The sequence below is a fragment of the Diadema antillarum genome, unplaced genomic scaffold, assembly GCF_040938485.1.
Source record: "Diadema antillarum isolate AM-2024a unplaced genomic scaffold, OU_Dant_1.0 seq00000674_RagTag, whole genome shotgun sequence".
NCBI classification, from domain to species: Eukaryota; Metazoa; Echinodermata; class Echinoidea; order Diadematoida; family Diadematidae; genus Diadema; species Diadema antillarum.
Genome location: NW_027271580.1, coordinates 2,703,387 through 2,722,107, shown reverse-complemented (window position 1 = coordinate 2,722,107; position 18,721 = coordinate 2,703,387).

The following is an 18,721-nucleotide window of genomic DNA, read 5'->3' as shown; positions in this document are numbered from 1 at the left end:
CCTAGCCAGTAAATTCTTCAATTTTGTGTATTCAGTTCCACTCGATAATGGGCACTTAATGTTCGTCAGGTCAACTATGATACTATTCCACTTCCATCACTACCCTTCGTTTCTTCAAATAAAATTGATTATTTATAGGGCAACATCTGTATCAATACCTTAGTGCTACACACTACAGGGCATCTGAAGTCTGGGCATGGTGTTTCCACGGTGGCGGTGGGCACCGAAAATAACAAAAAAAAAAAGGAAATACAGTAATAGCAGGGATTCCTTGTTGCAGTACAGAGTTTAAATATCTAAACTCATGGTTATTTATAGACATGGGTTTCGTGGTGTATTGGACATCGTTCCTGTTTTCAACAGACCTAAGAGTAGTTTTTGCCTATTTCACGTACTGCCTTCGTTTTCGGAAGATGCCTTTCAGTCCAATTTTGTCACTCTTAGGTGTGAACAAGAAGAAATCATAATCAAATATTGGACATGTTGGAATTTGTTATGTTTCACTTGCAATTATCAACTGAAACAAAGAGGAAGTTGGACTGATAATTTCGGGGAAAAGGTGACGCAACAATTACTTTCTTGCTTTGAGATTCCTCCCATGGATGCCTTCCAAGTTGGTACGAGGGTCAACATGGTCATTATTCACTGTTTACAGAACGCAAATTGCTTTCAACCATGATATTCGTGTAGAAAACCAAGACCATTCAGATCGCGCGTATACCGAGTATGCAAGGGAAACGTCTGTCTTACTTGCTTGCTCAGCACGTTTGTTGCTCATAATCATTCACACGGGATACAGCTACCGATATCACAGAGTCATATGGGAGCCCGAGGGTAATTAACTGCTACACTGTTTGTTTGTTTGTTTGTTTGTTTGTTTGTGTGTGTGTGTGTGTGTGTGTGTGTTTTGTGTGTTTTTTTTTTTTTGGGGGGGGGGGGTTCACCTAAGACTCATAGAATAGCTCATTTTAGAGCAGTATCAAAATGTTTAAGGAGGAAGTTCAAAGTCTATACCGTATACCTACAAATTAATTTTCAAATGCCTATGCCATGTGCACTCTATATTCGCTTTTTCGTTGAGCAAATATTTATCGCGTAGTATTAGCCCCATTCAAGGAATAAGAATGAGTGCGCACCATAAACGCTGATAACGCATTGTCAGGAAATGGCCTCCTTAATCACTCGTGTACACTATAGCACATCATTATCTTTTCAATAACTCTGCTCAAGGTGACTAACTTCTCTGATGGTATTGTTTGTTTGTTTTTACACAGTACAACCCAAAGCAAAGGAAGTTATTCTCTGATTCAGTACCCTCATATAAAATATTATTTCGCATTTTTTTTTGCAAAAGATATGTCTATATCTCAAGATGATATTGGTCACGTAACCCACACAGCCTATCATGACGTTATTGTAAATTATTTACATGCCATTCAATCTGTCAAGAGAACTAGTTTATATGTACTTGATCTAGCTCATCTACAGCTGTCAATGCATGCCACGTTTGCATGGAACAACTTTCTCCGTGAAGTAAATTCCAATAGCATTACAGATACCTTTTTATATCCAGTTAGTTGGACTTACGATGGAAAACCAATGAGGGAACGGTTCAGCGACGAATGCGAGTCTCTCCTTCAGTTCTGACTGAGAGCCGCAGGCGAGATTCACTGTTGTGGAGATGGATGGAAGATGTTTCTGCCTCTATCGTCAATGCGTCGAGGTAGTTTCATAGTTTGGAAAGGACCCATAGCACGTAGCATCCTACCTCCTCTTACAGAAATCCGACTGAGGGAACGAAAACATGTCCCACAGCCTGGGTGATAGAACGCTTTATCCAAGACTTCAACAGAGAAACAGTCTTCGTATCTTTCTGCCAAGAACTTTCACAGGAATCCACACAGATCTTCAGTACACCGTGTGATTCCAGTTCAGGTTTGAGCCATCCAGTGGACTTCGACAGAGGTTGATTCACTCCTGCGATAAGACCATACATAAAACATGAAACAGAACAAGATAAAATATACAATACAGTGTCAAGGAGATGGTTGTGGTGATGGTTAACTCGTAGAAGCCAAACCATTTCTTTGCAAGACACTTACACTAAGATCTGATGGGTGAGCAAGAAACGGGAATAAGGGATTTCCTATTCTCGAAATGGCAGTAAGCCAGATCGGAGATGTTACTCATGTGCACATGAGTACATATGACCTTTCATTTTTCTCGGTTGGTAAGGCACTTCACTCGATCCAAAGCGAAATAATGCATCAGCTTGCCCAACATATAGTAATTCATAGAACTCGAATTCAAACAAAGAATGAAACTGCGTATATAGATGAAGTGACCAGAATGGTTTGTCAATCAACACTTTGGGAAGCATCAATTTCGTTGTGCTGTATTGAATGCATCAACAATTTTTTTTCTTTGTCTACTAACATTGCCAAATACCAGGCTTGCTGGCAGGTGGATATACTGGCAGGCACCTACTCTTAAAACATCCGAGTCAGAACTGACCCGGAACTGGGTCCGTTGGGGTCATACACCGTTCCGGGTAAAAAATGACTTGGAATTTGCTCATGGAGACCCCGAACGGAGTCACCCTGACCCTATTTATAGCTCTGAATGGGTCATATCTGACCCCATTCCTTGTCATTTTTAACCCGGAACGGTGTGTGATCCCAATGGACCCAGTTCCGTGTCAGTTCTGACTCGGATGTTTTAAGAGTGCCGTTAATAAGGATTACTATGAACAATCATCGCATCGCAGACGCTTGATGTCAGGGAATTTAAAAACCAGCCTATCTCTCAGTACTAATGACTTTTTCTGCTCATGCGCAAACTGGAACCCCGAACTGGCTTAACCAAATTGGTCTCCTGCAAACCGTCTCTTTTTTCCTTCGCTGAGGCGGAAACAAACTTTTACCTACCCGCAGACCGGCCATCCCGACATTTCTCTGTCTCGACAATTAGCGGCATAGACGCTTAGTTTCAATTTCGCTTTCAATTTGACTATTATTTTTGAATTTTTCCATGAAAATCACATATTCAACGATACATCATTTCAAGAAAAGAGAAGATAACATAAATTATACGCATCAAAGGGAAATTCCAAACCATGTTCAAGGCGTCAACTGACTTAAGTACAGTACATAAATTTCACTAAATTTATTTCTTGGACCCATCGATATGGAATGAAATATACTTCGTATTCTTTCCATCTTGTTTTACCTGATAGCAATCCTGGTTTCTAGGGGAAACAAGGCAGTGGCGGATCCAGAGGGCGTACCGGGCGCGCACCCCCTCTTTATTTTTTGTTAAAACAAAAGAAGTTTATAGAGGGGGCGCGCGCGCCCACCTTTAATTTTGTGAAGGCGCCTCCCCTTACGGAGTTCCTTGATCCGCCCCTGCAAGGAATTTCATTTCTAGACTCTTGACCTAAATGACTATTTAATATCAAAATACAACATAATTACGTGCCTTATTCATGAATGTATTCCACAAACACACACACACACACACATACACACACACACACACACACATATATATATATATATATATATATATATACACTCAGCAAAAAAAGAAAGTAAACACTTTTTCAAGTTCATATTTTTCATAGAAGATTTTGATGAGAATCAATGTATTATATACCATATTAAAGGTAATTTAATTGATTATCAAGCTAGTAGGTTACTAGTAATACCAAAGGAAATTTTGCGCATGAGTGAACACATTCGTTTTTGTCCTCCAAAGCACAAAAGTAAAAAATTCAAAAATTGACATGCTGCCTTTCATTTGCAAATGCCCTTCACGATAACAATGACAACAAAAGACAAGTTTAACACAATGGGAGACATGAATGAAATAGCAGAAATAGGTTTTTGTTCTCTTTATCTCTTTATTACCTCCAACAAAAACAAAGTGGGGCACTAAAGGGGAAAAGAAGAATTTTCTGTCAACTCAACCTTAAAATGATATAGGGAGTAATATGCATTAACATGGTTAAATGAACAGATTTTTTTTTTTTTAATTTCATTCTTTTATTTCTTTAAAGAATTCATAAGACAAATTAAAGAACCAAACATTATTGACAATTTTCTAATTTGAAAAAAAAAACACTAAAATTTCTGCCATTTTTGTTAATTTATTGCTTCTTCTCTTATTTCATTTGAATTTAGATTTGACAGACGATTCTTCATTTTCCTCCATTATTTTTAGCCTTCATTGATCTTTGGGGCTTTATAAAGATATCATAGAGATCATAGGTTTATTTTTGCAACTTAATTCATGTTGCTTTTTGTGTGAAATTTGTTGTTTGTTCTCATTGTTATGTGGAAGTGCGCCTATACGCATGAATGACAACTTGCTCAGTTTTGCAATTTTTACTTTTGTGCCCTGCAAGAGAAAAACAAAGGTGTTCACTCATGCGTAAAGTTTTCCTTTTTGTTGACCTACCGGGTTGATAGCCAATTAAATCATCTTTAATATGGTGTATAATACATTAACTTTTAGCCAAATATCATATGAGAAATATAATCTTGAAAAAGTGTTTACTTTCTATTTTGCTGAGTGTATATACATATATAACATGTTTAATCACATTTGAATGATTGTTATAACAGATGACTAAAACATACCCTTGGTTAAGTGTTCCTACAGACCATCCATATCGGCGAAGAAAATGCACAAACAGTAATATTCCCGCTGCGATGAAAATTTTGATGAACCGCACGTGTTTTGTTCAGTACATTAATTGCAGGTGCCGTGTACAATGCAATGAGACGGACTGGGTGAATATTACAAGTGTCCCAAGCTGACCAAGAAGATTTCATTGCACGGTTCAGCGCCGCAGGAAAAAAAAAATCTGGATGACTCACCGACATCGAGAGGGTCATGACCTCTACCTTAAGAATGTCAACTGACCGTCTTTCCAAACAAGCTTTCGAAAGCACAAACAACGTACTAACAAGCGATCAACAGAGGCGAGATCCAGTATCGAGTTCCCAACATGTCTTCATGGACGCTGACCATCATAATAGTCCAACCTCAGAAACTTACACACGTCAAAAGATCTGCTTGAACGGTGATAACCGTTCGTCTAAAATTATGCACAAATTCAATACAATGCCTAAGCAAACAATAAAGTAGCAAAGGTTGATGACGAGGACTTTGTCGCCATCTCGTTTTAATGTATATATCGTATTTCACCTCCTCTAACACTCAATTTACACTAATCCAGACATCTTATATCAATCAAAGTGAAGAATGGAAAGTAAATTCTTTACCGAAAGCACACGACATGCGACCTGTGATGTATGCCCCAATGCTGCTGCCTGCTTATCCTCAACGGCCTCTGACAACAACATTCTGGAAAGGAGACCCAAATTGCTTTATTTCTCTCTCCAACCGGATTCTCAGCAAGTCCACAGAACACAAAGTCTGCGTTGTTTACAAGATAGTGCCACGTGCAAGGGTCTAATGACTCACATGTCATAAGACAGCAAAGTCCGTATGTGTTTTTTGGACCCGCTCGTAAAGTGTGATCATGTCGTATCAAATTGAAATTAAATCGTGTTCATCATTCATTGTGTACACTGTCAATCTTTCAGAACGGAAGTTCTTCCTGGCGTAGAATGCACTGCGATGTCACTTATGTTGACGTGTCACTGTATGTTACTTTTTGCATTCATAATCAGTGGTTATGATGTCAGAAATATATGCATTGACTTTGTCCGCAGTTTTTGAATTGATGTGGGGAATACCAACCGTTCGTGCTTCATTGTGGATGAAAAAGCCTTTCAAATTCTTTAACAAGGCAAACGTCAAGTGATGTCTCACTTGCTTACTGCAATTAGTATATTGTTTGGTAACTTGTCAGGAATGCCAAAAGATCTGAAGAAGCTGGAAAATAAACATTTATATCGAAACTAGATCACGCATGACTGCACAATGCTCGCGAACTCCGGCTTGGACGCTGATCACTTACGACACATAAAACAGTTCTACGCACTCTTGTCTTGACACCCGTTGATATCTTGTTTTGTATTGGGAATATTTGAATATACGAATCAATCAGCAGTTTTTAATTTTGGGTGTTTGGTTATTCATTGCAGTGATTTTTACAAAATTAATGAAGGCGTGTGATGGGAATCAGAGTATCCCTCCATGATGTGGAAACCTATAGGGCGATTAGCTCTTTATGCGGTGGCAATCCTGGTCCGGGCAACAAGAAATAGTTGTCAGGTCACCACCTTTTAGGAAATTAGTATACATAATTATTTTGATGGCCGATTGAGCCACCAAAGATTGTGAGCGTGTATATCGTTTTTATGTGTATCTGGTTTTTATGTGTTTTAGTCATCCAGAAAATCGGAGAAATCTCTACTCAGCGCTTGATAATTTCATCATCAACTGCAAACAGGGCTGCCAGATTGTCACTGTATAGTTTGGAAACTTAGTCTATTTTTAAGGCCAAAGTCGGTTGTGCTATTTTTTTTTTCACGACCAAACTTTATCTATTCCATGATAGAACAAGATATGTCTGTTAATGATCATTTCATAAAAGCTGTGTAGTGTCATGGAAAGTTGTATCTATGCCTCAGATATTGAATATGTCAAATACGTAGTGAACTTAATCACAGTTTAAATGTGGTATATTAAGGTCCTTTATAAAAGGATATCAAAGCTGCCAACATTCACATAATCATCATGGTCTATGATTGTTTGACTGTTTTGTCAATTGATTTCATATCTATCTTATAATGTTTTCTCTTTCTCACTTTTTCGTCACAGTACGTGGCGTTTGAATCACTTTCTCATACCTTCCAATTTTCACATGATTTCCATAGACATAAATTTTATTGATCAGTGCCAGATGTTCACATTAATATCCATGCTTCGAATACAGCGAATCTTGGGATTCACAGCATCTTAAAGAAATTCTGACATCATATAATATAATTTTGCATCATAATCCCTCGACTTATCCATAATTATCATGCAAATCATATACCCTTCGGCCTATATACTGGACGTCTATAAATAGCTACGGATCAAAATTATCAGTCATGATGATTTCAGTCTGAAAGGAGGGAAGAGAGTGCCGAAACGACTCCAGCTCGATGTTATCTAACAATGCGCAATTCCCCTAAAAAGTCATGTGCAGAAATATAGACCCCCATAATCATCTCATTAACAGACGGGCAATGGTAATCATCATTTCGCATCTTGTTTCACTCTCCAAGAATTCCGTAAAACCTACTTTTCTCACTGCCTACGTACAGCATGCAATGCCAACCAGTGTGACTTCCTCATCTTGATATCAAATCGAGTGATACAATGTGTGACCATCTCCGCTCTGTAACACTTCCGTCTACACGAGGCGTCTCATTTCCGTGATTATAGCCAATGGCTACAGGAAGGAGATGAGCTCTTCATAGTCTCTATAAATACTGTACAAAACAATCAACACTCGATTAAGATAACTGGAAGGAAGTCATATTAAATGCTGCATGAAGGCAACGAGGAACATAGGTTTCACGGAATTCTTGGGACAATGAAACAAGATACGTGTATACATATAATTAAAGATTACCACTATGCCGTTCTCTCGAATGAGAAGTTCATGGTGGTTTTATATTTCTGTACAGACGTTTTAGAAAGTGACATGAACCGGGTGCTAAATTAGGCTATGGGCATACTAAGCTTTGGCTAAGTACACGTGCTGTCATCGCGGAATGGGAATTAATATGGCTGCGGTAGGTGATCAAGGTCACATACATTTTTAGTACGATGTAGATAGAAAGATATGTCTATCAAATGTCATTTCTGAAATGTACACATTTTCTCGTCTTATTACCAGGAATAAGAGACAGACTACACTATTATCATTAGGTCTATCCTTTCCATCTGGAGGTGGCAAGTCAAGCGGTTTTTTCATTACGCCCACCCCTCCCCCCCAAAAAAAACAAAACAAAACAACAACAACAACGACAACCAAATAAAGAAACAAACAAACGATGATAACGTATGGAATATTGTATGGATTGTGACTGTACAACAACATTTAAACAGATTTCTCACTATTTCTCAAACTTCACATAGATTATGGTATGCTTCTATTATCATTTCGGCATCCACTGACTTATTATTCATGTACATTGTATTGTCAAAATGATGACAAGTATTCGTCGAGCGATAATCATGCTTGTGTGAATCACGTGACCATGAAGCACACAATGTTTACTGCATTGGTGATAAAGACTGTGTCTGTGTGCTTTTAAGGCCTTTTGGGACATCAATACGAACAATGCTAGACGCCTTTTCAGTGTGTCGACAGTAAAATCCCCACAGAAGAGATCTGCGGCGACGAAACGTTATAACTGCTCGAGTGGCTCCAATAATTATAATGCCAACATGCAGAACAAAACCTTCAGAAATGTTAGCAGTTTCTATACTTTAATTTTGTCCAATAGTTGAGCGCATGTGCCCCGGTTTTGGTAAGCTAGCAGAAGTGGCATCAAAAGTCTCCCACTACATTATTAAAATAGTTTCTACAAAAATCAAAAGCGAAACTTGACGAAACATTACACGACTCACATGCATGCACCATAAGAGGGGGAAATGTGATTTGCACACGAGACGCGTATGTTCACGTATACTGCTGGTGTATTTGATATGACGTATCTTTATCGCTCAAAATCTTAGGCCTACAAACGGACTGAAGGACGTTCACTTGCTTATGGTAGCCACTCAAAACAGTGGTACTGAATGAGGTGGTGTCTCTTTCATAATCCTCCCATTGACCAGCACACACACACACAAACTCTTCGCTGCTGTATGTGTTATGAGTTTATTAACACAAACTTAATTCTCCGAATTCCTGTATCCTCTTGTTGCCATATTATAACGTAGCAAATAATTATAACTTTACGAGAAATAGTTGTTGAATGCAAATTTTCGACCGAAAAAGTACCATGTATATATACTTTGGTATTCGTGTAGAAACCGAGGGGGAGACTAGTTTGTGAGGTGATAGTATGATAACCGTCCTCATATTTATAGCTCATTCTAATCTGTCTCTTAACTTTGTGCCTTATGTATCACTGTTTTTGTTTGTTTGAATTTTTTTTTTCGGTTATGAAACTTTGGCCATTCTCATTGTTATCTATATCAAAGTTAGTTTGAATACAACTACATCCCGCTATGATAATGCTGTATAATACGCGTGAATGCGTGTGGGCGGGCTATGCCACTGCCCTCGGAAGAAAAAAAAGAAGAGTTCAGGCCCGTAGCCAGGATTTTTCAAGGGGGGGGGGTGCGGTCACTAAAAAAAACGGACCTTCGGTACCAATACCAATGATGACACACACACACACACACACACACACAATTATATATATATATATATATATATATATATATATATATATATTCTTTGGACGACCGAACTACAAAAGTTGTATAAGAATTTGCGCGCGAAGCGCGCCGCAAATTGTGAATTTTGACTGTTTTAATGACGTTTTAAAGTCTCGAGGAAATTTGTATTTTTGTCTGTTGCATGCAATCGCGTTACGGTATTTCATCTAGGAAATAGTAAAAACTCATTTTGCCAGGAAGTTGCAAAGTTTAATTGTGTTCGAGACTCTGAGCGCGTAGCGCGCCGCAAAATTAAGAATAGTGATTTTCCTGGTGTTGTTTTAACTTTTATTTTTTCTATTGTATACCCGCGTTAGCAGGCCTGAAGCCAGGATTTTTGAAGGAAGGGGGGATTGCGTTAATTAGCAAAACGGTCCTTTGATACTGTCCCGGGAGGGGTAGCGACAATTAAAAGGTGGACACCATGCTCATACATGGACTTTCAAAATGGCCCCTAAACGAGTAATGATCATATGATTTTTTCGGGCCTTAAAAACAAGTATTCCTTAAATATTTCCTGCACCCTAAAGAAGTACTTCATCATGATTGAACAATATACCATTTTCCCAAATTTCGGCCTTTTTGATACCCTTTGATTATATACGCTCGTACATCACACTTTCCATCTAATCCGTGAGAAAAAACGACCCCTATTACGCGTTTTCTTTAGCGAGTATGGTCACGGTGTCCACCTTTCAGTTGGAGTTTTCCATCCCATTGGATGCTGTTTGGAAGATGAAACATTCACTTTACTATACAGTATATCAGCCGTTGGTATGCGAGTTTGTCAAAAACGAAAATAAATAAGAAAATTTTTAAAACACATTGTAAATGTGAACCATTTATATTTTGCCTCCTTGCGGTAGGATATTTCCAGCATTTCCGAACTTTCAAATAATCATTTTAGATTTAATAATATTAAGGGTAGTAGATCCGATTCGCAAACATCTCCAATATCAGTCAAATGTCATATTAACCATCATGCTGAGAAGGTTTTCTTTGTGAAATTTGGCGTTCAGATCCTTTAAAAAAAACAACAACAACAACAACAAAAACACCTTCAGTCTGCGAGCGATCTCAACGCCGGACGCTAAATGATTATTCTTTTCAATTTTTTTTATTTTCTTGTTTTACATCAGGGACAAAAAAAAAAAAAAAAAAAAATCGTGAGCAAAAACAATTCTCACCCCTGGTTCTGGCAGTACTGCTTTTATACATATCTACTAGTATTCTATACAGTGTTTACTATTTATCGACCGTACTGTACATCCGTACGGTACGGAGCACGTACACGTTTGCATGTACGTGTGCTACTTACAAGTATGTAGGGTCTATGTACGTTACTTCTGACCAATCCATATTGCAAGCCCAAGTGCGAGCCTTAGCCTCATTAAAAAAAAAAAAAATGGAGGGGCAAGCATATCATTTTGCCCAACCCTCCCCCTCCATAATTCCAGAGACGAGAAAATTTTCTTACCTTTTTTTTTTGACAGAAAAAAAAGTTGCCCCCATAAAAATATTGGAGGGGCAAGCATAATAATTTTGCCCCCCCCCCCCATAATTAATAATTCCCGAAATGAGAAGATTTTCTTGCTTTTGAAAGAAAACAAAAATGTTGCCCCCATAAAAATATTGGAAGGCAAGCGCACCATTTGCCCCACCCCGCCACATAATCATAATTCCCGCGATGAAAAGATTTTCTTGCTTTGTTGTTAGAAATCTGTCCAATTATTTCACCCAAAAGCAGTGGCGTAACCACGGAGGGGTCCCCCTGTAATTGTTATGCTCGTTATGCTCGCTATGCGCATGTAATCGTTATGCTCTCCTGATATTGCTGCCAGTAATTGCCAGCAGTTGCGCCCGATGCTCCCCCCTTAAATTCCAAAGCGAAAAAATATAGCTATACAAACGGCATTTTTTTTTACTGTGAAATGTCAAAATTTTAAAGCTCGCTCGCTGCGCTCGCTCGCATTTAATTGTTATGCCATTCTCCTGATGTTGCTGCCAGTAATTGCCGGCAGTTGCGCCCGGCGCGCCCCCCCCCCCCCCCCAATTTCCAAAGCAAAAAAATATGGCTGCAAATGGCAATGTCTGGACTGCAAAATGTCAAAATTTTCGAGCTCGCTCGCGTGTAATCGTTATGCCATTCTCCTGATATTGCTGCCAGTAATTTGTCGTTTCACACCGTCATTCCATAATCCATTTATGGGGGAGGGGACAACCTCCCTCCTTGCTCGTTCCGCTTGCTCGGGCTCCGTCGCGTTCATGACATCAGCGTAAGAATTATTACTAGAAGTTTATTTGAATTATACCATTTTATAGGCAAATTATTCAATAACAATTTACTTCAAAATGTACTGTTACCTTAAACAAGTGGGACTGTTTCAAGTCGATAAAACACGCAAAAAACACGCAAATTGCACCATTTACAACATCAAAATACAAAAAGTGCTCACCGTGGGAGGGGGACACTCCCTCCCACATCCTCCCCCTTGCTCACTCCTCTCGCTCTTGCTTGGCCGCGTTCATGATATTCAGTGTAAATATTAAAACAGGAAGTTTATTTGGATGATACTATTTTAGAGGCAAATTGTTCAATGATAATCTACATCAAAATATACTGCTGCCTTAAACAAGTGGGACTGTTTCAGGTCGATAAAACAAGCAACAAATTGCACCATTTACAACATCAAAACGCAATTTCAGTTCTACCCGTGGGAGGGGGTTGGCCCCCTCCCACACCCTCCCCCCTCACTCGCTCCGCTTGCTCGGGCTCGGTCGCGTTCATGACATCAGCGTAAGAATCAATACAAGAAAATTCTTGAAATGATATAGTTTATAGGCACATTGTTCAACAACAATTTCCATCAAAATGTACTGCAAGTGGATGAAAACACGCAAAAAGCCTGCATCAAATTGCACCATTTACAACATCAAAATGCAAAAAGTGATCACCGTGGGAGGAGGGGGGGGGGGGACAACAGGCACTTCCACACCCCCCCCCCCTTGCTCGCTCCCTCCCATACTAACACCCCCTCCCCCCCCCCCCCCCCCCAAGATGAAATCCTAGCTACGCCGGTGCCCTTTCCCCGCTTGGTTTCCCTCAAAAATAGTAAAAGTCTGTAATATAGGGATTGAGAGTTTCCTATATTCCAACTCAACGTCTGTCCAAAAAAAAAAAAATCTCGTTACATTTAGTGTCAAAACGCACCCCCCTTGAAAAAAAGCTGGTGACGCCCCTGGTTATAATACGAGGGAGATCGACAACATGCATTTTATGCGTTTTAACATTTCATTGATCGATCGATATGCATGTGATGGTGCACGCACATACATGTATTATTTTTATGAAAATTGAAACCTTGGCCTGTTGAAATGTGATAGATCCGTCAGTCCAGCTACATGTAGTCTATGGACTCGGAAATACAATCACATGGGAAGGAGGGTGATTTGCTACTTGCAGAATGGTCTTTACATAATATTGTACCTGTTACATGTGTATTCGTAATTTCATCTTTCAGAGTGATTAAACTAATTAGGGCCTACGACGAGTAGGACCCTCTAAACTCCATACCCCCCCCCCCACACACACACACACTGCCGAACACACACCCCGTACTACGTACACTGTAACTTACAATGTACCAATAAGGCCTTGTACGAAATTGTACGTCTTATAGCTTCAAGGACAAGGAATATCGATATACTTGTCTGATTCAAGAGCCGCATACCAATGACATCATCATATTAAAAAAACTAGAGAGGGGCCGTCAAAGGCGGCAGACCCACGCCTAAGTACAAAGTCGGGGTAAACATAATGTGCATTCGGTCATCTACCAGAATTCGGCCACTTAATTGCCAGTGTGCTTTATCACCAGCCAGTGAGTTCTACCAAAGATCGTACACTGAAGTGTACGATCTTTGGTTCTACAGTCACATCACACGCAAATCACATCATTACACATACGGTATTAACACTCATTCACGTACAGGAAAGTCCTTAAGTCTCCTCCAAAAATCCATCGAAAATCCCAAATTCCACCGTCAAAAGTGCAGAATCGGAACTTTTCCAAGCGCGCGCGAATTAAGTCCAGTTTTAAGAGTATTGTCTACACGACGGGTCGCGGAAAAAGCGCTAAAAATCGAGAAATACGCCGTTTTCTTACGGGATATTTTGATTATAGCAAGCCGAGAGTGTGATGATATCAAAGGTCGTATGAGTGTACGATCTTTGATGGTATCCACAAAAGCAAAAAAGAAAAACAAAATTTACGTACCCCCTAGGCAATTACCCCTATGATTAGTGTCTACGGGAATTATTCAATGCAAGGGTTGAATGCAAATGTCTACTGCACCAGTATTCGGCCACCAACGAGCGCCGCAACGTCCCCGGTGCAATTTTGCACCAACAGTGTAGAGCGCGATGCATTTTCAGCGGCCTTGCACACGCATTGACATTGAGCACGCATATCGTGCAGTGTGACTGCGACCGAGCAAAATGCTCCTCTAACGAAAAAAACAATCAATGTTAATTTGAAAAATCATCAAATATCAAAGGTCGTATGAGTGTACGATCTTTGATGGTATCCACAAAAGCAAAAAAGAAAAACAAAATTTACGTACCCCCTAGGCAATTACCCCTATGAAATAGTGTCTACGGGAATTATTCAATGCAAGGGTTGAATGCAAATGTCTACTGCACCAGTATTCGGCCACCAACGAGCGCCGCAACGTCCCCGGTGCAATTTTGCACCAACAGTGTAGAGCGCGATGCATTTTCAGCGGCCTTGCACACGCATTGACATTGAGCACGCATATCGTGCAGTGTGACTGCGACCGAGCAAAATGCTCCTCCAACGAAAAAAACAATCAATGTTAATTTGAAAAATCATCAAATATCAAAGGTCGTATGAGTGTACGATCTTTGATGGTATCCACAAAAGCAAAAAAGAAAAACAAAATTTACGTACCCCCTAGGCAATTACCCCTATGATTAGTGTCTACGGGAATTATTCAATGCAAGGGTTGAATGCAAATGTCTACTGCACCAGTATTCGGCTACCAACGAGCGCCGCAACGTCCCCGGTGCAATTTTGCACCAACAGTGTAGAGCGCGATGCATTTTCAGCGGCCTTGCACACGCATTGACATTGAGCACGCATATCGTGCAGTGTGACTGCGACCGAGCAAAATGCTCCTCTAACGAAAAAAACAATCAATGTTAATTTGAAAAATCATCAAAATACGGGCCAGTTTGTGATGACGGAGAACGAACTTTCATAAATCTAGAAGGACATAGTCCCTCAAATAGGCCTAAACGTAAATTTCGGAATTCTTACGAACATTTGAGCAGCGAAGTCGGATCGTTGGGGAGTTTATGTGTTCGTATGGTAGCGGAAAATCGCAAAGTGAGAAACGGGAAATTTTCGGAATGGTCACTATACCATGGGGTCAAAACTTCAAGGTCACACAGAATTTGCAAGGGTCAACCGATTATCACCAAAATCTAATCGATTCTTTCCTGTCATTATCCAAACATTCCCTGAACATTTCGTGCAAATCCGTTTACCCGTTCTCTTGTTATCTTGTACACAAACAAACAAACAAACAAACAAACAAACAAACAAACATACAAACAAACAAACAAACAAACAAATAAACAAACAAACAAAAAAAAAACAAAAAAACAAACAAACAAACAAACAAACAAACAAACATACGGAACCCTTTACATAACCCCCTGCCGATTTTCATCGGCGTGGGTAACTAGAATCCCTCGTACGAGCATGGAGGTATCTTGATATACTTCCATGGTACAAGCGACGCGGCCTTGTGATTGTTGTGTATCCCACGTAGCGTACAGTGTTACTATCCGCACCAGTATGCCCCATTGATGACCCGTACGTATATAGACATACAGTCTCACCACATTCTAAAGACAACAATCTGGAAGTACAATATACTGCACAGGTCACCATAAAGATAAACACGTAAATTGTATACATACTAGACAAATAGGTCCTTATCATGATTATTAATTGGGTACAGAATTCTAACTCACCGGGGATGATGCGGATACTCGGAGAAACTTCCACTTCTAGCTTCCCGACGACTGAGGCTTGACATGATAATGTAGCCGTGATCTAACGATGATGTGCCAGCTCTGACCGAAAATTCTGCTTCGACTCCCTATGAGTATGGCGAAAGATATGATAGAGTGCATCTTTGGTATATGACCCCAGTTCAAATTGTTGGCGGGTGAACTATACTGCGAACTGTTCCTGCGGATGTAGTTTACATGTTTACAGACGCATGCAGTAGAGAAACCTCGACTCGATAACTGATCCCGAGCCTACTAAGTACATTGAGCAGTTTCGTGCGGTGAGCTAAAACGGCGCATTGTTGTTCTGTTACCTACTTGCAGCCGAGGATTTCAGTTGCCATGCATGTTCATGTCGAGCGAACTATACAAAGCCCTGTCGCTGTACATAAGTGTCTAATTTCAGGTCGCGGTCGTCCTGTAAATTATGTGAGAGCATGAATACATAGGTCTGTACCACCCTTTATGAACACCATGCTTTGTTGTTCGCTCGAACCTGAATTACGACGCATTTATTTACTCCCTCTCGCAGATAAACAGAAGAGTCATCCAGGTATTGAATAAAACGTTATCGATTAAGGAATACGTCATTACAGGCCTAGCTTTTACGCAACGACGTTTCCCGAAATAAACTATGTGGACCTTCCACTGTAGTCGCAAGCGATACACAAGGTGGATGATGAATATTTTCAGAATAGAACAGACTTTGGTGCAATTCAATGTCATGATGAAATAGGATTCTATGAATGATCATAATCATTTTCATACCAAAAGATTAGAGGCTTCATCAAAATTGGACCAAAATCTTTAAAAAAAACAACAACAACATAGGATTTTTAAGTTTCAGATAACATTCTCACGAAATATTACTTTTAATACTTGGAGTATAATGCACATCACCTCATCATGATGTTAGTTTTTCTTATAGATTTCCTTTCTGATAAGATATGACTGTGTGATCAAGTTATTGAAAATGTCGTCTTTAACATCATTTTTGTTGAGATGCAATGACCTTGAAATCATGACTTTGCGAGAGGAGTTCCTACTTCCTCGTCCAAAATCATTATTGATGTTGTATCCCAGTGCCCAGGGTTGTGCGCAGGAATCAGTGCCATTTGCATTAAAGGGCCTATCGTAGGTTGCGACCATGTTGTAACAAACTTTGAAATCCCATTACTTTTTTATGTCCGATAATCAAAGGTCTATAATTTTGTCAGTCTTATTATAACTACATTCATTTAGGGTCAATGGTTTTTGATCAATAGGCCTATACACACGGTTTGGAATTGCACAACACATTTTGCGCTTACATTTACACCTTTTGCAAGATCGGAACCTCGACGGCTGTATCACTGAAAAATGGAAAGCTTTGACACTTCTACATAATATTTGAAATACTGATAATTATCATCTTTCCTAGTCTAATATTTGATGATGATGTTAAATATAAATCAAGACTCTTGTTACACAGATATCAAGAAACTTGGTTAACTATGGCTATTTAACACCATCCACTATCGTGGCAGACCCGAGTCTTACTAAAGTGCAATGGGACGGATTTGGTAAGGCATTGCACTTACGCATGGATATAGGGCTCACACCCATAAATATTTCCCCATAGGGATGTGTGTTAAAAATCAAATTTCAAAAAATTCTGTAAAATAGCTGGGAGAAATGAAGTGTTTCAGCTTCACTAACCTGGATAAGTTAGATGTAACCTTTCATCAATCAAATTCTCAGGGTGGATAATTCAGTTCAAATTCTGTCCAGGGGTCCGAAAAGCCAGACTACGAGTTCTTGTCACTCAAAAAATCACCCATTTTCCGTACACGTACCCAATGAAATATAGTCCCCTCAAATTCCACCAGAAAAGCTTTCATCTTCTAACCAAAATGCAATTTGTAGAGGAATTCATACTCAATATCTACAGCTATTCAGTTTCTTGCCAAACTACATCACTGATTTTTAATTATTTTTTTTCTTCATTTATTTTGGTATCTTTGGTACGAATTTGTGAAGGGGTCTCGGACATTCCATTGTATTTACGGGTGTGAGCCCTATAGTGAAGGTCATATTTCTCATTTGACTTTTAAACATCATAAATGTGTTTTTGATGATATTTGCACCTACATCATATGGGAAATTACACATTCAAGGGTTATAAAGCTTCTCAAAGGGACACTTTTGAAACTCACACCCTTTGAGGTTTTTTTTTAAAAATAAAAATGTAGTGTTGATCAGTTCTTCATAAGATGAATACCTAGATGCAGGCAGTAATCTTTGATTATGGGGGTGTCATCATCACATTATTGCCTACAAAATACTTGAAAAGACTTTGTTTTGTCAAACAGACTAACTTTATGAATTTTGACCTGTTTCAGTGGTAGCCAAACAAAGAAATACATTAAAATAATACAGTCATTCAAAGTTGTGTGATACTGATGACTGCTATGCACAAAGATCTATCTATACCACAACAACATAATAAGAAAACAAATTATAGCCAAACAGAGTTGGGGGGGGGGGGGTAGAGGAGAGAGGTGGGGGGGGGGGTAGGAAGGGGAAGGGGGGGAGGGAGGAAGAGATCTGACACAATAGATCAACATAAACCAGCAGAGTTTGTATGGGATGAATACTTCCCATAGACTTGTGTGCATTGCATGCATCCTCTATAGCTGGATCTGTCTTGTCTGAGAGAAGCACTCAATTTAACTACTGTATTTGCTCAGAGGACTGTAATCACGACCACTATTTTATATTGTGAACAACGTATACGTACAGTGATAGCGTCAACGACACAATCTTTTGGGATTATATGCTATGCAGAAATCAACAAAAATCATCTATATATCGAGTATTTTGTCGTATTATTTCCTTGTGCTTTCCACATAAGCACAAAATTATATGTAGGATATATCCATCTATACACTAGATGACGCATCAAATAAAAAAAACAACGATCATTTTCGTTGGAGAGTCCAGTGTTATGCATCGATGTGAAGGCAGATCTCGTTAAAGGAGAATTCACAGTCATAAGATGTTGCACAAGCATTTACTAACTTGAACAAAAACAAAATAAAACAAACAAAAACAATAATGTTCATTACGTCTGACGCGCAGTCTGGACTCAAAGCCTATAGCACGCGTTTGAAACAAAGGGTTACACGGTAACCTGGAAATCCCCGGGCGGGAATCCCCGAT